Raw genomic sequence first — 22,638 nt, forward strand, 5'->3', positions numbered from 1 at the left:
ATGTTTTAGAAGTTGACATCAAGAAATAAAATAAAATAAAAACACTGGTGGGGGATTTTATTTTGATTAAATTAACTAAATTCTGTTATAATTTTACATGTCTCTGGATCTGAAGAATTATCCACAAGTAACTTCTCTGTTAGAAGGTCTCATAACTATTTTCTGCTGTCATTTCCCATCTGCTCCTGGTTCCATTGTCATGGGACATATTAACACTCCACTGTTCCTTGTAGCCTCACACATCTGAAATATGATGATCCTGCCCAACTGGGACAGCTAACAAGAATTATGCCTCCAAGCAATGATTCAAAGCTCACATGATTCTATTTCACTAAACTCAAATAAAATCTATCCACAGCCCAATTTCCCATTGTATAGTCCCACCAATACTGACCTCTATTTCAGTGCTCACTGGGCATAAGGGGGGGTACAGCAGAGAGGGAGCACAAAACCCAATTACCAGTTGAATGATGATTCCCATTCGTACCAGGCTTTCCTTCAATGCCACCTTCAGACATCAGATTATATCCATGACTCTTCAAAAAACAGAAGTCTCTAGGGAAACTTTAACTATCTACTTTAAGATCTTCATGGACTATAACAGATGTGCACCTCACTCATTGGCCTTCACCTGGTAAACAGGTGAGGATAAAGCCAGACTTGCTCTTCAAGATACCTTTGCCTTTGTGTTTGAATAGAAATGAGTCAACAACCATAATACAAGTTGTCTTCCATCACCTAAAACTCTAACGCTTGACTTCCAAATCAATTGGATTAAAAAATGATAAATCATGTTGGAGTATATACTCAAAAAGCCAGGGCTGGGAAGATGGCTTAGCAGTGAAGTCACTTGCCTGTAAAGGCCCAAGTTTGAATCCCCAGTATCCACCTAAGCCAGATGCACATAGTGATGCATGTGTCTGGAGATTTTTACAGTGGCTAGAGGCCCTGGCATGACCATTCTTTCTCTCTCTCTTTTTTTCTCTCTCTCTCCAATAAATAAATAAATAATTTTTGTAAAAAAATGCAATGCAGGAATAGCATGGATTGCTAATAGTTTCAACTTCAGGCTAACTTCCTTCCTGACAGTAAAATTAAAAAAGCTTTAGTACTTCTATCCGTGCTGTGTATAATCCTGGGTAAAAGGGAGCTTGTACTAGATATTATACTTTGGATCTTTTTTGAATTCAGAAAAGCATCCTGTGTGAATTCTGTAGGCATGTGTAAAATCATATTCCTGAACTACCACTGAAGTAAAAGAAAGGTAAGTATAGCTTTCCCAGTGGTTCAAAGCCCTTTATGCATAAGACTGCCACAAGATGGTTTCACAAAGGAAACAACAAAATTAAATCCTGGCAGGCATAAACATTTGTTCATGCACATTTAGAGGCATTGCTCCGTTGACAAAAACTTTTATCGCTGGTGCACTTATGTTTGTATGTGCACACATGTAATGGCATGTACCTTGAGCCATTTCAAAACCAGAAGCCCATGTGACTATGGAATTTTTACAGATTGCAAGACTGAAGATTTTGCTTCCATTGGTTTGGTTTATACATGTTTCAAAGTGCCACCAAACTGGGAAAGAGTTTACCTCAATCTCTCCTATCTTGTCGATGATTAGAAAGTCTCTAAGAGTTTCCTAAGTTGGCAGGATGTACCACATAGAAAATGCTCCTTATCAGCCTTCCATCCAGATTTCCTAGGCATACTATAAAACATTAAATATACATAACTGATTTTGTCTTTTTTATGACAGATTCAAAAAATATTCAGAATATTTTCCAGTTTGTCAACTTGGACTAGAGTCAAACAATATATAAAATGGCTTAAAAGAGAAATGTGGAACTAGGAAAACTGAGGTAAAGTCTTAGCTTCAGCTCTGCCATGTGATCTTGTATAAGTCACATGACTGATGTGGGTCTCTTTTCCACCATTTTATTAAGGAAATGCATTATAAAGCTCCTGAGAACTAGATATATCTGTTGACCTTCCTTTTGCTAATCGACAACATGGTAGAGAGTAAAGACATGAGGGAACCAAAGACTGGCAAGAAGATAATACTAAAGAAGCTAACAGCTAAGAATTAAAATGGTCTAGATGACTAGCCACACATGAATGGATAACGAAAATGTGGTACATGTACACAGTGGAATTTTATTCAGCAGTATGGAGAAGTGAGATTATGAAATTTGCAGGACAATGGATGGATCTGGAAAGAATCAAATCTAGTGAAGTGACTCAAACTTAGACGAAAGTCACATGTTCTCCCTCATATGTGGGTCTTAGCTTATAGTATCTACAAGTATGTCTGTGTGGGAGCAGAGTGAAGGTGCATAAAGTCTATCAAACTAGAACGGTGACCAAAAGTGAAAATGAGGAGCTATAAGAGGGGTAAGAACAGGCAAGAGGACACCTGTGACATGTAAACAGGAGAAAGGAAAACACAGGGGGGAAGAGAGTTGATGGGAATAGAGGGAGAGGGTGGGAGGATGGATAGGAGTCAGAAGTACAGATTGTGTTTGAAAATGCCACAAGCAAATACAAACTATGTACACTTATAACTTCCCCTTTACCTCATTTGTGGAAGCCCAGTCAGACAGATTGGGAAGTCAGACAGATTCTACAAAGACAGATGGCCTTAATTTGGAGTAAAATCTAAGACATTTCTTATTGGAGAGTTACTATACTTGAAGCGCACACTATGCAATTAGGGGATAGGGAGATTGCTCAATGGATAAAATGCTTTGTAAGCAGGAACTAACTTAATTCCCAGAACCTGCATAAATAAAAGCAAGACACTACAGTGCACACTTATAACCCTAGCACTGAGAAGAGAGAGGGGAGGATCTCTGGGACTCTTTGGCCTCATAGTTAGGCTAATTGGTGAGCCCAGGTCAATTACACACACACACACACACACACACACACACACACACCCTGCACACATGCATACATATGGGCATATATATTCATACATTAACATGACAGTGCAATTCGGCCAATGACAGACTATGGAGCAGGCTATCACATGCATAAATAAGTAGCAAGGGCTTTAATGAGGCCTATTAATATGGCTCCACATGGGAAATTAAAGAGAAATGGAAGTATGTGAATATGATTTCTAGGATCTTAGCTTGAGCAGAACTACTGCTAATGATCAAGCTGGTTTTAATGTATAGGGACTTTCTGAGTGGTCATTTCAAATTTACTTACCAAACTGAGGCAATACATTGTTGTTCTAAATAACAGAAATAGAAGAATTAACTAAGTCTGTCTTTCTATTGGAGTTTTTAGTACTTATAGTTATATTCATTTTCAATAACATATATTTAAATAGATATGTAAGGGATTTTTCAATTGAATTTAGAAAGGAAACTCTTTTATATTGGTTTCTCATAGTCAAGCTACTACCCAAACAGGATGAAAATAAAAACCCTTCATGTATTTTTTTTTTTTTTGATGTAGGGTTTCACTCTAGTCCAGGCTGACCTAGAATTCACTATGTAGTCTCAGGGTGACTTCAAACTCCTGGAGATCCTCCTTCCTCTGTCTACCAAGTGCTGGGATTAAAGGCGTGGCCACCACTCCTGGCTTCTGTGTAATTTTTTGACATTAGATAAAATGCTTGCTGGATTGTTTGCATGTATTGATGGCATTTTTTTGTTTATTGTAGAAATATAGTAAAAAAATTTTGTATTATTTCAAATTTATCACAGGCTTTGACTATGCTTATAAGTCCATTGAATAGTTATAGCAGTCAAACACTAAGTACTTTATAATTTTCTGAAAAAATCGAGATGTTTTGAGTCACACATATTTCCCCCAAATTAAGTTGCTTTCATTTTAATCAAGCCATCCAAATCATATGTTAAGTGGGAAGCATCACATGTTGGGGGACTCATACTGTTAGATGGCAGTCGACCTAAATATATAAATTTAAATATGTAATTGTTTTATGTTTTTTTAAAATTTATCTAGTTGACAGCAATGTCATTAATTAAACCTTCTCGTGTTTCTCTACTTGATAAGCTCTTTTGAAATATCTAAAAACAGATTGGCAAATTTCCATCTATTTCCAGTGTGGTAGAAATCAGTGTGGTAGTTGGCATACAATTACGAGATCTCATGAGTGTATGCACATGAGCTTGTGATGGAAGTAGAACAGGGTGCTCTGTAGAGTGGATACTTTATTTCAGGTGTGCTAGCTACCCTCCAGGATATTCCCAAGCAGGTTTCTGGGTTAGATAACATGACTAACAATGTGTGTGTGACTCTCTGAGAGAGGAAATTTTCCCTTCAGAGAAGAGAAAGTCTGATAAAGAATGATACAGGGATAAGATCCTGTGACCTAAAAGTATGTCAGATACAAATATTCATTCTTGAAGAAGAGGGTAAGATCCAAAAGAGCATGAAAAATCATTCTTCTTGATCTACATTCTATCTGTATGTCACCACCAGGCCAAGTACAACACATGACACTGGGAAGTATTATGCCTGCAGACTAAATCAATGAAATAGTTAGCACATGAGTGAGTGACCACCTGAGAAAATGAGTATGGTTAGTTACATGTATCCTAGGGACAGAACTGAGCTGTGTTGGCCATGGAAATACATTCTATTGCTGGGGTTTAGAGGAGGTTGGATCTGGACCCCAGAAAGGATGTAATACTCATTGCAAATTAGCTTGTCTCAGATCACAGAAGGAAACAGGGGTGTAGAAGGAGCTGGGACAGTAGATTTGTTTTTGTCTTTAAGGAATATCCATTTCTAGGAGCAGCCAATAATTTATATAATTAATGCATGTATTTGTATGAGTGCTTAGTTACACTTTTAGTTATTATTTAAAATGTCTACTCTAATAAATAAATACAGTAGTCCTGACATTGCAGTGATTAACTTAAAGGCATGCTTTTTTTTTTTTTTTTTTTGTAGTTGATCTGTATGGAGTTCACTCACAGTAGGATGGACAACTTAAGACAAACAGGGGACAGGATAATTCCATGGAGTACACACATGTTTTTCAAGGGTAATATTGGACTCTACTCTGGAAAACAAGCCTAGTAAGACAGGCATTATGTATGTGTGGTAGTTTGAAGATGGTAGTTTGAACGTATTGTGGCAGAGACTCAGGTGTTTTATTAATATTGAACTTGGAATTTGAGCTCCTAGACGGCGGATCCTTTGTGCAGGAGCGCAACACTAGGGACTGATCTGAGCTTAGCCCCACGCACTGTGCTCAGAGCAGCTTGGGCTCTGGTTGTTTGTGCTTGTTGGTGTTTGCTGGCTGTATGGTAATGTCACTCTGTTTGGCTCTCTGAAAATGAGTCAGTTGCTTCTGCCATTGATGGTTTTCCCCTGGAATTTGTAAGCCTCAAATAAACCCTTTCCTCCTTTCAACTGCTTCTGGTTGAATATTTTTCTAGCAATGAGGAGCTGACTACAAGAGAATGGTAAAATGTTACCTATGGCTAAATGCAAGTTGTTAAGAGCTGTAAATACACCCGTATGGAATCATTAATACATTGTGTGCCATTTACCAAATCCTATTAAGGAAATTGTTCTTACTATTATTGACTTTGTAATTACCTTGCCGAATACTGCCCAATTACACTGTATGTAGAGAAGAACCTGTCCAACATTCTGACTTTGAACTTTAGTAGATGTAATACATAATACCCAAACTTAGCAACAGCTCAGTGAGCAATATAAATTCAGGTCTCTGGCTGAGGAACATTTTTAAAAACCATCAACAAGGAAACAAAAACATAGTAAAATGCATTTCTACTTACTGCTTAGTATATGTGTTGGTGAGGGCCTTTATTTATTTATTTATTTATTTTGGTTTTGGTTAGATATGGGTTTGAATCCTCCCCATGTCTAGAAACGAGTGGTCCCATGCTCTAACAGAGAAAGAAACTGCATCTTACCTATAGTTAATAACAAAAAAATTTAAAAGATCTCTGCTAGCAGTGCCTCTAGCCACACAGCCTAAGAACTGCTTGGAGACACAAAGAATTACAAGTAGAGAAGGATATTGCTTTTAGGAATTACTTTTTTAAAAATAGAAATTAGCAATTATGAGGCAACCACTATCGCTGCAAAGGGATTAATACAGGTAAAATGCATCAGAGATAAGACATCTTTTTAGACCTGTACATTTTCAAGTTTTTCCCCAAGAGTTGAGAAGGAGCCTGGTGTTCACGAAGCAGGGTCTTGTAATTATACAATCAGCTAAAGGTTTCCTCTGCGGGAGCCTTTCTGCAGCAGAAATGTCAGCGGAGCCAAATGTGTGTCTGTGTGCAGTGTGGGATGGCAACAGAGGAGACGATATTTTGGCAGAAAATTCAGGTCAAAACAATGTTCACATGAATTATATGGAGAAAATATGAATCTTCTGTTTTTCACTATATACTGAGCCAATACTCTTTGAAGATAAATGTTTTTTATCTTTTCCTTTGAGTCATAGGCTTGTTTATGCAAGTGCAGGATGAGACGCTGAAGATAAAGTGATTAATATGGTTTATTTTCCTATAGAGGATATAATTGAAGATCAGTTAAGTGCTTTCTCAGAGGCCTTGTTAAGGCTTATTACCATCCTATTATAAAAATGATGTTTTTTTTTTTTTAATTTACTGGCAGTTTCATGCATTCAAGGCAAGAACTCTTCTACTGAGCTATATTCCAACTCTGAACTGACTGTATCTGTGGGTGTGCATGTGTATATGCATGTTTGTATGTGTGTGCACACATGGGGTGTGTGTGTAAGAGTATATGTATGTGGAGACCAAAGTTGATGTTGGATGTCTTCCTTTAGTTGCTCTTCAATTTATCTTTTGAAAAAGGGTCTTTGATTGAACCTAGAGCTCACCACTGGGAGCTGCCTGTCTCCTCTACCCCAAAGCTGGTAGGACAGGCATATCCTATCACACTTGGCTTTTCATATGGGTTTTGAGGTTCCAAACCCAGGCTCTCATGCATTAGCCTAAAGCACTTTACCACTAAGCTATCTAGCCAGTCCTTAAGCTGACTGTCATAGGGAACACTTCAGAATAGCAAACTCCAAAAATTCTAAACCTTAGTACATAGTGTCCAAAAATGCAAAGCACATTCTTCTCCGACATCTAGATAACTGCTCCTCATAGATATTTACTGGAGACAAAGGGAAATAACTTGTATAGAACTGAAAATGAAAATTGGTAAGCCTTAACATAAACCTTGAGTTCTGAAGTAAAGAGCTGAGGGGAAAATGTAAGTGTAAATGAAATTAGAATTTCATTGCAATGTCTCTGGAATCATGGGCAGCTACTTCTTCTGATTAATACATGAGAACTGAGAGAAGCAGAGGTCATTAAGCAGTTAGAATGTGTGTAGCATAAATTTTATAAAATATAAGAACATCAGGGAAAGAAATGTGATTCACAGGGTGTACAGAAAAAAAACACAAAGAGATAATTTGTAATTTATGTGATCATATATATTTGACACCATCTAGGATCCTAAAACTGTACTAGGTGCTAGCAATAAAATAGTGTATCAGAAAGAAAGAACAGTGAGAATGAATGTCTAGGGAAAAATAAACTTCCATAGATGCTTTCACACTCAACCAGGGACCCCAACTATGAAAACAAAGCCTGGTGACTGAAAGAAGATGTGTTATACAAAGCCTGTCTGCCCTTCACTGTTCGATGGTGACCTGATATATGCATTTTATTTGTAGGGTTTAGGGATCTGTGAAACTAGGAATATCTGATGCAATGATAAGTCAAAAGTGAATTCTGGACCAAATGTTAAAGACAAATGTTGCTTTCTCTTGGCCAAATGTCCTCAAGATATGCATCCAGGGACCTCTGACCTTGTTATGTCAACCCAGAGGACACAACTGTCATGGAAGAACATGCACTATTATGTTTTCCTCACAGCTACCCACATATTCCTGACGTTACCTTGTGGTTATAGGATTCTTCACGTTCTTCTACTGTAATGGTGGTTTATTGTTACCAGATGCTTGGCTGTGTGCCTTGGGTTACCCAGGTTCATTGGCCCAACAAACAAAATAAAATTGGAATCAGATTGAGTACATACATTTGATGAAATAATGATATGTAAGAGAAATAATAAGGACAGTGCCAAAAGGAAGAAAATCAAAATGCTGCCTTAGGAGGGTAGAAACCCAAATGCAAAAAAACCCTCTAAGAACTAAATTCAGCATCCTAGAGAAAGTTCTAATGGGTGAGCTAATTCCAGAGGCTATCAGGACAAATTGTACTTATAGATGAGTAATATAGCTTTTTCTTAAAGGGCTGGGAAAAGATCTGACTGTGAGTGTTGAGATGCAAATCTCTCTCTGGTCTAGAAATATCACCCATTGTCAAAGCTCATCTATGTGGGTAGATTGTTAATATCTCTTCATATTTATATTAGATTGATTTTGTGGATGCTTTTTAGTACATCCCTGTGTTTAGTACATCTTCCTGTGTCACTTACCTTAGCACAATCCTTCCCCTCATGTTTAACTAAACATGAACTGTATGTAGAGTAACAAGAGCAGAATTTCCAGATGGTCCAATTGAACTTCACCAGACAACTTGCACCTTTCCTGGCTCCTGCATACTGATATGACTAATGACTCTTTAATTAGTCTCTTGAGTCCCAGCCTCCCCAAGCCTGAAAGATAGGAGCAATAAATGACATATGTAGTGTAATGGAAAAGAATCTGTGACCAGGAGCCAGAAAGCCCTGGGTGGAATAGCCAGTCTGCTGTTTATGAGATGTGGGACATTGAAGAACTGCTGCCTGTCTGGGCCTCAGCTTCAATATCCTTATCTGTAAAAGGATGATTATAATACATACCTTTTTGACTAATAAAGCAGGGTGATGACTTCATAAGAACATGTGTGGAAAAGCTTTGCACATCACAAAGCACCTTCCACTTGGCCAAGTAATCTTTATGTGAAAATAATATTTAAATCTGAAACTTGAAGTTGATTGTATTTGATGAAATTTTATTGACATTTCAATAAATATCTCTGAGACACTTGAACAAATCCTAAACCATATCCTTCAATTTATTTTCAATTCCGCATGATTTGAGGGAGCCTTGGCTCCTTGTTGTTATAATTCCCATATAATTGAACACTCAGAAAATCCCCAGAGCGAAGGACAAGTGTTAAGTCATTCTGTATTTCCACTGAGGTGATTTTCTGGGGAATAGAGTTTAAAACAAAAGCCAGAACTATGACCTTTAACTTCCTGATTACATAGTACATTTTCTTTTTCAGAACATAGAAAGATATCAAACTAATTCCAGTAGAGTAAGGTAAATTATGGAGAAGAATCTCAAAATATGTTAAATGAACACAGGAGACAATCCAAATAATACAGGAGCCTGTTCACGAGTCACTGGGGAAGATATTGGCATTAAATGGCAAAAGATACAGCATGTGTAAATGCCCAGAATCCTTGCATGCCATTTAAAGACATGAGATCATATGATACAGGTACATGTAACCACCAGAAAGAAACAACAACACAGACATCAACCTGTCTTATTTCATAGGGGACTTGATTATAGTTCCAATATTTTACCTCTTAGTTCATCCTAGTCACCAGTAAGGGCACATACTTTCACTCACTTCATTTCTACCCTCATTTATGACAGATACTATAAACTGTTTGGGCATTTACTGGATACATGTTATATGGAAGACTAGAGCTAAAGTATACCAGGATATATAACCCAAGCTCTTTATTGTCTATATTTTGTCTATTACATAAAAAACTTAACATGATATGAAATCTACCACATATGACAATAATTTATTGGGTTTGTGGTATCTCTGGCCAAAGGAAAGACACTGGCAGTGCAAAGATAAAGCTTATTTTATTTGTGTCCATTTAGTCTATTCATTCAGGTTTTCTTTTCTCCCTGAATCAGGCTCAGATTCTTCATTAGTATCTTAACTCATAAGTCTCTGAATATTTTGTCCTGCCCTCCATGTCTCAGAAATGGAATATTTTGCAGGCATTTTACACTTGTTGGACTCAATAAACCTTTAGTGAACAACTGTGAGTTCTTAACAAATGCAAGAGATGTGAGGAAGGTGCCGTTCTTTATAGCATCATACATTTATGGCATTGAAAGCTGCAGGAATGACTCAGTGAGTAAAGTGCTTGCTGGGAAACATGTGGACATGAGTTTGGATCCTGGAATCCACATAAAACACCAGGCATGACCTGGCTTACCTATAGTCCGTCCTGGTGCTGAGGAGGTAGATAAGGGGAAATCCTGTGACTCGTTGTCTAGCTAGTCTAGACAAATTAGGGATCTCTAGGTTTAGTGTTTAACGAGATAGAGAGCAGCTGAGGAAGACAACCCATGTAGACATCAGCCTACCACATGCACCCAAGCACATATAATCACACATACACATACATGTACAGACATGCCCCCCCCCCTCAAAAAACAGTTTACAGACAGCTGGAAGAAGCCATTCTACATATAGCTCAATGGGAGAAAGAGATACCACCAGTGAAGATACTCAACAGTGGACACTGCAAGCCTTATAATTGGCCAGCCAGGCCAAATGAGCCAACGGGTGCAATAGTGGCACAGCTGTCATGGTGGAAACCAGCTGCCCTCCAATTGGACTGGAGTCCCACTCCATGGGAGGGAATAAATCCCTGATATTGAAAACTTATAAAAGGAGTAGTCATGAGCCCTAGGAGTGTAACATCTGCTGATGTTTGGATAAATGTATATTCTATGCTTATCAAACTGCCCAGTAAGCACTTCTTTTAATGTTCATACCCTTGTATTAACACACCTCTCACTTTGGGTAGAGAATCTTCTCTTTTTAGATGGCAGTGACCTTGGGATGACTCAGAAGGTATCACAATGCTGGAAAGAAGTGACTGGAGTACTGAGTAACATCTCAATCACACCTTTCAAGGCTCAGGGTCTAATGAAGAAGAGGTGGTGGAAAGAATGTAAGAGCCAAAGGAAGGGTAAGACTCCTTACAATGTGCTCCCTCCAGACATAAAATGGTCTGGATATCCATGATCTCATAGTGCCTGACCCTACCTACACAAGACCATCATAAGAGGAGGAAAAGATGATGACATCAAAATAAAAGAGAGACTGATTGAGATGGGGAGGGGATATGATAGAGAATGGAATTTCAAAGAGGAAAGTTGGGGGAGAGAAGGTATTACCATGGGATAGTTTTTATAATCATGGAAAATATTAATAAAAAGTGAGAAAAAAACAATTAACACCAACCAAACAAAAAGAACCACCCAGTTCTGTTTCACAGTAGTTACATTATCCATGGGACTAATTCCTTCAGCTATTAAATGGCAGTAATGTCTAATAGCACCTCTGTATTAGTTTTTTGGAACTATGAAAAAATGTCTGACAAAAGCCATTTAATGAAGGGAGAGTTTATTTTGGCTCACAGTTATCACAATGGCAGGGAAAACATGGAGGCTGCAGTGTGAAGGGGCTTTTTATATTACATCCACAGTCAGGGAAAAGAAACTAATGAATGCTGTGCTTAGCTCACTTTCTCCTTTTTATTCAGTCTAAGACTCCAGCCCATGAAATGTTGCCTCTTGCATCTAGGGCAAGCTAATCTAGAAATTCTCACAGGTAGGACTATTTTTTTCCTAGATAATATAAATCCTATCAAGTCAAAAATCAATGTCAACCAATCAACCAACACAGTCTCCTTAATAGGTCTATTAACATTTATGTAAAATAATTCATGTGAAAGATGGACACATAATAAGCATTACATAGATGGTAATTATTATGATATATCATAAGTTTAATTTATTTAAATTTAAATATTATATTTCCATCCATCTCTAAGAACATCATCTTTCAGTTAAAACATGTGACTTTGTGGTCTCCTCACATACAGACTGTCATCTCTGGCTTCCTAGGATATATACAAATATTCTAGAAATATCCTTAAGGACCTAATTGTGTACTGCCATATTCATATGTTGAGAGCTTAATCTCCAATGCAATAATATTTGGAGATAGGATCATTAAGAAATAATTGGCCTTATATGAGAAGAGAGGTCAGTACCTGAATGTTGGGGCTTGTATTACTTTCCTAAGGAGAGGCATCAGAGAACTTGCTTCCTCTTTTTGTCTCTTTCATGTGAGTACACAGCAAGAAGTAGACCTTAAGCCCAGAAGTAAATCATCATCAAGAACCAAGTCTGCCAGTTACTTAATCTTGGACTGTGCAGTCTACAGATCAATTGAAAATAGAAGGTGGAGGTATATATCAGTGGGATATATATATATATATATATATATATATATATATATATATATATATATATATATATATCTCCATGAGTTTGATCCTCAGCAAAAGGAAAGAAGAAATGAAGGAAGGAAGAGAAGGAAGGAAGGGAATAGAGAGAGGATGAAAAGAAGAAAAGAAAAGGAAAGGAAATAAGGAAAGAAACAGGAAAAGATAGGAAAATTCCCAGAATTATGAGAAATTAATTCTTGTTGTATTAATCACTTAGTTTATGGTATTTTAACAGAAATCTGGACTAACTAAACACCTTTCTTCATGGTTTCTATGTTAGTAGTTTGAATTTTGTTCTACTCTGAGATTTGACCAAAATTTTATATTCATTTTCAGCCATAACTTACCCAGGCTCACTTTTCATCAATCAGAATCCATATAATCCAAATGACAGAAACCTCCAACTCCAAGTTCTAATCATACGTATTGAATCTGTAACAGACTGAGTAGTCACTTTTCTCTGGAGCAACAAGTATGTAATAAACATAGTTAAACAAATGCTAAACTCTGCTAAAATTCACATAAATGTTAATTACAAGTCCTTATTGTAAGCATGTTTTCATAGATTAATGTTTCCTCTCGATAAACTAAACTATTAAGGGGTGGGAGACTAGGCTCCACACTTAAAGGTTATTAGACCTTTCCTGGTGCCTTGGATGCCTTGGGGGAAGGACTCTCAGCCAAGAAGCTTTCTAGACTGTCCTCACATTTTTATTGGCTGGGTTGAACACTCATGTATGCCTTGAGGAAGTTACATGACAACTACCACCGTTTGTTGCAAAAGAACAGCCTTGGTTCATGATAGCACAATCTAAGTCTCAATTCTTTTAAACAGCTTGCACTGTGGGGCAGTTTCCTATCTCAAGCCATGATGACCACTAGATGACCCTGCAGCCTTTTACACCCAGACCAGACCAAACCAGAGCATTCCCCATGGTAGCTCAAGAGAAGGGATGGGACTACTGCAAACACAGTCCTTCATTTGCATGAGCATCCACTGTGATCGACTCTAACACGCCTTTTCTGGTTATATGAGCAAGATGCTCAACTCCCCTTCTGAACAGGCTGAGTCATCTTCCTATGCTTCCCACGTCCCACGTTCCCCATTGTAACAAAGCCAGAGTCAATGAAAGGCATCTCTCAAGTGGTCTTTCCCTGCTTAGCTTTAAACACCATCATAAACATAACAGGCTGAGCTAGTAATATAAACAAAGGATCAGGAAAGTAAAGACAGCTGTAGCAAAAGTGACAGCAGAAACAAGAATGGCAGCAGCAGTCGTGGTAGTAACACTGGTCACTTGTCATAGACAGTGTAGTAGAAAAACCAAACCAGAATAACAAATGTTTAGAAGTTTATGACTTTAAATACCAGTTCTCTGATATTACTCAGTTGATAGGCTGTCTATAATTTGCTGAAAATTTCTGCACCTTTTTCTGTTCTCCATAACTGGATATTGAACTTGTCCGGAGGTCTTGAGTCTCAATGTATCCACACAAATGTGGGAAGAATCTTAAGTAATATGTTATTGAGAACCTTAAGCACCGTATAATGCATAAAATCGATTTCATAAAAGAAAGTTCAAAGTTGTACCTTTAATAACCCCTTTCATCAATAGTCTGGCCATTTTTATAATGAATAGATTGGGTTACAGCTAGTGCACTGAAATATACAATGGCCATATACATGGAACATACACATACATGGAACTTCTCAAATAATCTAGATGATAAAGGCAAAGATTTTAGAATGGTGTTTAGTACTAGGTGTCAGTAAATGTTGGCTATTTCCTTATCCTTAGTCTATCCTGATTATGAAATGTTTTAACTATTTTCAAGTTTTAGTTTACAAAGGCATGAATCCAATTAATAAATAAACATTGTTCCTCTTTTTCATCAATGTTAGTGACTTAACAGCTCACTGGGTTTTTCCTAGAAGAACAGTAGCACTTCTGCTTTGATATTTGAGATACCTGAGCCAAAGGGAGTAAGAGAAGGATGAGCATTAGGAGAAAAATGAAAGTCTGGCAGGTAAGATAAAAAAATTATCCCTGCGCAAGCTGTGGAGAGTAGAGGAGAACTTCACATGCCCCCCTATATCACACATCCATGTTTTCCTTGTGATGAAGACTCACTGATTCCAGATCTACCAAAGAGTGCCTATTCTCTATTCACCACAGATCTGGTGTTACATTGTGTGTAGCCACACCCAGCTATTTCTATGGGTGCTAGGGAATCAAACTCAGGCTCTCTTCACAAGGTCTTCATGCTTAAGAGGGAAGAACTCTTACCTGCTGAGCCATTTCCCTAGTCCCTAGCACTTTCCTTCATCTTTTTATATTAACAACATATTCTATGTCACCAGAATACATAGAATATCACTGGCCTTTTCTCCAGAAACATTCTGTATTTGATAAGCTCCAGTATTATTGTACTTCTGAGAAAAATAGAGTGAGTCTGAATCTCTAGTGCACAAATGTAACAACTTTTTTCCCAAGCATGAGAAAGGTTTATTGTAAAAGAGAAAATTAATGTGATTTTTAAAAATCCTCTGAGGGCTTGAGAGATGGCTTAGTAGTTAAGGCCCTTTCCTACAAAGCTAAAGGACCCAACCTTAATTCCTCAGGACCCACATAAGCCAGATGCACAGGTGGTACATGCATCTGGAATTCATTTGCTGTGGCTGAAGGCCCTGGTGCACCCATTCTCTCTCTATTTGCCTCTCTCTGTGTGTCTTCTTCTTTTTCTCTCTCATAAATAAATAAACAAGTAAATAGATAAATACAAAATATTACAAAAAATATCTGAGCCTCATGGTACATCATGACACCTGTTGTGCTTAACCTCCAAGAACTGTAGAAACCTACTCAGTCAGGTTCTTACCAACTTCCTATAGCAGAGCATAGGCTGCCTCAATTCATATATTTGTTCTTTAATGTGGCAATAAGGCAGATGAGTAGAAATAAAACTAATAACATGAAATATTGTTTCTACAATCACCCAAATCAGAGACTAAGTAAACTGAAACCATGTTGGGTCTTAGGTCACATTGAATTAGAAAAAGGAAGTCTCTGAGGCTGAGAAATGTTTCCAGACAGATGAGCAACTGAAAAACTAAATAGTTACATGGTGAACACACACACACACATACACACACACACACACACACACACACACACACTAATAGCAACATGTGGTCATAGTGCTAAGCAAGCTTTTACCAGCCTTAATGACAAAGGAGCCTCAGAATAGCACAATGCACTTTGCAGAGCACAAGCGAAGTGGTGTTGAGAACGTCAACTTGCTAGAGTTCTGCCTTCCACCAGTTACACATCTTTGGTGAAATCAGCTTCTATTTTTTTAATAGAAATTTCCCTATAGCAATTGACAATTAAGCAGGGTTATTATAAGATTTTCATGAATAATCCACATGGGAAAAGCCTTACATAGTTTTCTAACTCACTTGGTTCAGTTCAGTTTCATAGAAACCATTCAAATTAGGAGTAATTCTTTTTTATTAGGAAAAAAAAAAAAAAAACCCTGGGTCAGGTCATGCCTTTAATCCCAGCACTCGGGAGGCAGAGGTAGGAAGATCACAGTGAGTTCAGGGCCACCCTGAGACTACATAGTGAATTCCAGGTCAGCCTGGGCTAGAGTGAGACCCTACCTTGAAAAGCCAATTATATATATATCTGTATGTATAACTGGCAGTTCCACTGAGGAGTATCCCCAACAGAATGGGGACAGGGATGAGGGAAAATAGGGTACCAATACATGATGTATCCATAAGAAATATGTTGTTAATACCCATAATTAATAATAACCAGAACAAAAATATGTTAGGTTATCTGGTATTATCGAGACATACTGGATTGACTTTTATGTCCAACAAGATGTACATCTTTTAGTTTCTATCCAGATGTCTCATGTTGTGCAGACACATTGGAATTATCATTTTAATTATGAAAAGATAATTAATCACATATTGTCTAAACAGATGTGCATATGAAGACAAAACAGATAGTGCCTAAAACATTTTACAGACTCTGATGCTCTCTCCTTTCCATGTAATTATTGAGCATGTAGGAAAATTAATTTATGGAAGAGACAAGAATACCAGGTTTTCCTTAAAAATTGTTCATATAATACTTATTCTGATAGGTAAAAGCAATGAAGCAGGGCAGATTGAAGACAGACAGGATGTTCACAGATGAAAGTTATGCATTATAGACTGGTATCTGAAGAAAGGTATTATCAGTAGCTTAACTTTTACAATGACTAATGATATAACCTTGCATCAAACTGTCTTGAGCTGAAAAGGGATTAAATTGTTCACAAAAATTCCCAAAGTCCTGCTGAATCAATGGTTAGACTTGGCCAAATGCCCTAGCACCTCCCTAAACTCTTTCCATGTCTCAGCTGTTTTACTTTTGTCCATTTTGAACTTTCCATGTAGGCAAACTCCTTCCTCTACATTCCCGATTGCAAAGATCATTCTGTTAGCATGTACTCATTTATTTATTAAACACACTGTGTTCATTGAAGGACTGCCAAGTAGTGCATTATGTTGCAAAGAAGTGAGAGTGACTACAACAAACAGCCCTGCTCTCTAAAGTGGGTATTCATATGGAAAACAAATAAAAACAAAATTAAGATTAAATAAACATATAAGTTTCTGATCTTGGAAAGTATTACCAATGTAAAACCAGCTGGGATGAGCATGTGGTGTGGCTTCTATGCCCTGGATCTGAAAGTAGAAGATGAACACAAAAATTTGCAGAGAACTCACACACAAAAAAGACTGAAACTAAAGAGAAAACTGTATCAATCTGTTCCATCATCATTTCAGATTGCAATCACAAATTACTAAAACCTGGGTGGCTTAAATGACAAGTTGTTATTTTCCTCAATTCTGAAAGCGAGGATCTCAGATCCAGGTGTTGGCAGACTCAGTGTCTGTGGCACGCTGCTTCCCAGTTTGGGCATTTCTGTCTTGTTGCTACATACTCACATGACAGCTGGCGTGGGGGCCGGGGGCGAAGGTGTATGACTGAACATGTTTGTGAAGGATGCCAGTGGTTCTCCGACATTCTCCCACCTTATTTTCTTTAGACAGTGTTTCTTAGTGAACCTGAAGCTTACAAACTTTTAGGTGGAGTGCATGGTATGACATAGGAGATCCAGTGATCCTCCTGTCTCTACCCTGCTCATGGCTGGCTTTAATTAAAACATGGTTTGTGGGGATCAAACCCCAGTCCTAATGTTTGTACAGCAAATACTCGTACCCACTAAGTCACTTTCCCAGTCCCCAAAGCCACTGCTTTTTCAAAAGATTTAAAAAAAAAAAATTCCTCGCGTTGGTACTTGCATAATCTAGGAATAAAAGGAGAATGCACAAGTCTGGTATCTTGTATCCATCACAGTGTATCTAATATTAATCATTTTGCTTGATCTGATTAACTCAGTTGATTTGATTACATTAACTCAGCCTAAAACTGCTGGTGCATAATGAAAATACTTGTATTTTCGTATTACGGAACTTCTTCCATCTTACTATGCATTTACATTTTTTTCTTTTTCTATTTTTCTAAATTGAGTTCACCACTTTGGTATTCATGATCTGTTTTCTTAAATTCACCTTATATTACGATTTTACTATTTTTTTTAATTTCTTTACTACATTCTTTTTTGTAACACTGGGAAATAAATCCCACTTTTCAATTAATATATAAACAAGTTATGTGCAAATTTATGATTTGCTTTAATTCCAAAAGCAACTCAAGATGTGTTTATTCTCACCATTTCAAAGAGAAATGGCTGTTCAACAGATCACTTGATTTTACTTTCCTAAGATCACTCAAATAAGTTGTCTGAGCATACTGTCTGTACAATAATCACCAGTATAATGCATTTCTGACTCTCCTCCCACTGAAATAACATGTTTGCCTGTAGTTACCATAGAATAAAATCATTAGAGATTATAGAACTGCAATTTTTCTATCACCCCATGCTAAGATGATTTTCTCTCGTTTTCCTCCACTGATTATGTAGTGGTTTGGATCTGTTGTTCCCCAGAAGCTCGTGTGTTGTGAGTGCCTGCTCTGTCACTTGGGAGGTGGACTCTCGCTGAGGAGGTGTGAGGTTATATCCAACTCCCCATTGCCAGTCTCTGCTCATGCTCCTGCTGCTGCTGTTCTCCACCCGCCATAGTAAGGAGGAATGGCCAGCCTCTGCTCACGTCCTGTTCCCCCTGCCGTCGTGGAGCTTCCCCTTGAGATTGCAATCCTAAATAAAAGCATTCCTCCTGTAGGCTGTTTTTGGTCAGGGGCTTTGTCCCAGCAAGGAACAGGTGACTGCAACAGCCTACAACAAATTTTGCTTTGATCATTAGTGAAAAACATTTGCAAAAAAAAAAAAAAAAGTGCATGGATAGGTATTGTCAAAACTCTTACCTAGCACTTATATTACTCACATCTAGAAAGTATCTCTTCAGGTTGATTTTATACCTTAGAGTGAAGTGGATTGTTCTCTGAAAAGTTTTGCAAATCCAATGGTTATTGGAACATTAAGTGATTCCATAGCCTCATGTGTTTGAATACTCGATGCCCAGCTGGTGGGATGGTTGAGGAACCTTTAGGAGTTGGAACCTTGAGTGAAGGAAGTAGTCACTGGAGGTGGGCCTTGAGGTGTTAGAGCCCTGCCTTGTGTGTGGTGCCTCCCGCCTGACCTGGTGACAATGGGATGAGCTTTAATTCCAAAAGCAACTACTCTTCCCTTCCATGAAACCTCCCCTTGGACCTATGAGCTGAGTCAAACCCTTTCCCTTCTACAGATTGCACTGGGTGGGTATTAATCCACGGCAATGTAAACGTAACCAAGACATCCTTGATGCCCTTTTCTTTATGAACAGAGGGCAGATATGTTTTCTTTTACATACATGGACTTGGATTTCAGGGCTTTGGTTCAGTGTTCTCTGAGTTCGTACCCCTCACCTTCTACTCCTAGCACCACGGACCAGGAGCCAGATGTCATCCATCCGAGTTGGTCTTACGTTGAAAAATATTTATCTAGTTCAGAAATGTGAGTTTGTATCTGATTCATCTATTGTTTTTATTCCCTGTTCCTATAAATGCCTCCCATTTTTGAGAGCAGGATTGCGTTTATTTTGTTCATTTTTACTCCCTTGGCTCTTAACAAATTTTCTGGCAACTATTTAATGTATGGAATGTATGTGATAAACAATTGAACAAATACAAGCATGACTACAGCAGTGGGGAACATGGATGAAGTTGTTAAATAGGATGCTTGTTATTTACCAACATGATCATAAGCTACAGTAGAAATATGTCAGTCATTTTCCTAGGGCTCAAGGGAGAGTCAAATCCAAGAAATGGCTTCAGCCTCTGGGCAGGTTAGGAAAAATAATCTCAGCATTTCCAATTTTAAGACAACAATTCAGAGAAAGATTTAGGCCATAAATATGGGTGTGAGGTAGTAGTTGAGGTAGTGATAGTGACAACCAGCAATGTTGAGAAAGACAAGGATTCGAATGTCTACTGTTGGGAATACGTTGTCTCTGTTATGCTCTAGTAATTTAAGATGGTTACCAGGCCTGCAGGTGCAAGTGTGCAACCTTAGCAACTTGGGAGGCTGAGACAATGGATAGCAAGTTCGAGGCCAGCTTGGATAAATTAGTAAGGTCCTGTCTTATAGTACAACTCAGTGGAAGAATACTTGCCTATCACATGTGAAACCCTAGGTTCAATCTCCACTATGAGAGGGGGGAGTTGAGTGTAAAAAAAGAATGATGTCAGGCTTTTTTTGTTTGTTTGTTTTCATTTATTTATTTGAGAGCAACAGAGAGAGAAAGAGAGAGAGAGAGAGAGAGAGAGAGAGAGAGAGAGGGAATGGGTGCGGGCCTCCAGCCACTACAAACAAACTCCAGATGTGTGCGCCCCCTTGTGCATCTGGTTAAAGTGAGTCCTGGCTGGGGAATCGAGTCCTTAGGCTTCATAGGCAAATGCTTAACTGCTAAGCCATCTCTCCAGCCCATGATGGCAGGCTTTTTGATGTATATATTGTTTAGATCTAAATTATCCTCCATGTTCATAAAAATAAGTGCTATCGACCATATTATTATTAAATGTCTGTTAACTACAGGTCACTGTTCTAGGCAGTGATTCCATAATCATCACTGAATATAAATAATAAAGGAAGGAGATGACATATAAACTAATAAGAAACACAACTCACGATGATGGGTTCAGTGCAAAGTTTAAAAAGTGATGTAATTAAGAGTGGCAGTGTAGCTTCTTTAAATTGGTACACACAGAAGACCTCTGGATGCCTGAGAATACCTTAGATTGACAAAAGACAATGACAAATTAGGTAGAAAATACCATGAGACACAAAGAAACATAAGTTCTGAGTCCACCCATTTCTCTGTACCAGAAATCACTCCAGGAAAATGGCTTTGCCTGTCTTCTCTAAGAAAAGGAGCGGCGTGTGCTGCTGAAGTTGCTCCTACTTAATTGTAAGCTTATACATGGTCCTAGCTATGGAAATCGATGACTAAAATTGCATGGAAGGCAGGGAAAGGAGTAATTACTTCATCTGTTTAGAATATTGGAGCCTACATCCTAGCAATTTATACAGTTTGAGTTGAGCTTATTTTCCATTAACATGAAAAGATGAAGAAATTGAGTCTCAAAAAAAAAAGTGAGTCATTTAGAGCTGTATGTTGATTCTGGGGCTCAGCCCAGGCCAAGGTTAAGCTTTCTGATTCTCTTTTATAACGCTGGAATGTTCAGACTCCTCTTTCTAAGCCAAAGTGACACTTCTGGCTAATCTTTCATTACGTATTGAACGTTTGTGTTACATTGGCCAATGATTGGATTGACAAGGAGAAATTAAGCCATTACAGTATCCAATGTCCTGGTAATCACTGGACTAGATTTGGGGAAAACAATGTCAAGTATCAAGCAAAACAGTTTGGACTACATTTTAAAAGCATATTTTGGACACAACTTAGACAACCAAAATGGCAATTTGTCAAAAAATGTATTATTTGAGCTTTTGGCATGAAGGAAAATACAGATCCCCAAACCTCTATAGGCACATTTCTTCTTTTCAAACCCTCTATGCCTCTGGCTTGCTTATCATAGGAGGTAGCTTCAACCAGAAAAATCAAAGATAAGAATATAAACTTTGATATTCTGGAAACAGGTTTTCCATATTGTACACTGATAGATAAGGCAGTGACTATCACTTGCCAAAGTCAATTAATGCTTAAGCAAAAGTTGTGATCTATGCTTAATAAGTAACTTAATGGCTCAGCAGTTAAGGTGCTAGCTTAGCTGCTGCAAAGCCTAACAACCTGGGTTTGCTTCCCCTGTACCCACATAAAGCTGGGTGCATAAAGTGGTGCATGCATCTGGAGGTCGTTTGCAGCAGCTAGGTGCCCTGGTATGCTCATTCTCTCTCTCTTTCTCTGTTGCATGTGTGTATACTGTCTCTCTCTGCTTGATAATAAATACATAATAAAGAAAGTAATTTAATCTATAATAATAAAAAACTTGATAGAGATTTAGCATAATAGGGCTGGAGAGAGGGTTTAGCGGTTAAGCGCTTGCCTGTGAAGCCTAAGGACACCAGTTTGAGGCTCGATTCCCCAGGACCCACATTAGCCAGATGCACAAGGGGGCGCACACGTCTGGAGTTCATTTGCAGTGACTGGAGGCCCTGGCGTGCCCATTCTCTCTCTCTGCCTCTTTCTCTCTTTGTCACTCTCAAATAAATATTAACAAAGAAAGAAAGATTTAGCATAATAGAAATTATGTATCCTTCATGTTTATTTGGGTAGATTATCCACTTTGTATCTATGAATTTCACAGGCTCTTCAATTTCCTTGAGTTTCTGTGCCCTTACCGAAACATGGGAGTATTAAGAGCCACAAAAATAGGAAATGTAATTTGAGTAGTTCAATGTCATTTACTATGTCCTGTAGAGATAGGAACCAATTACCTCCTCTAGGAGCATCAAACTCATTTGGAGATAAATAATGTGACCTCCCAGCCTCATTACACATGGAGGATTCATTTACAGGAACTTCCTGACAAGTCAATGAGGCACAAGTTGGAGTGACAGTGACTGTGAGGATGTGGACTGTGTGCTAACTCCAGGAAAAAACAAGACAACTGGTTAAATTCACACAGTTCTGGAGAGCCAAACTGGAACAATGACAATATTTATCTATTGCAAAACATGACTGAAGTTAAGCTGCTGCTAATCCTTGGAACTATTCAGACT

This window comes from Jaculus jaculus, chromosome 2, assembly GCF_020740685.1.
Source record: "Jaculus jaculus isolate mJacJac1 chromosome 2, mJacJac1.mat.Y.cur, whole genome shotgun sequence".
Classification (NCBI taxonomy): Eukaryota; Metazoa; Chordata; class Mammalia; order Rodentia; family Dipodidae; genus Jaculus; species Jaculus jaculus.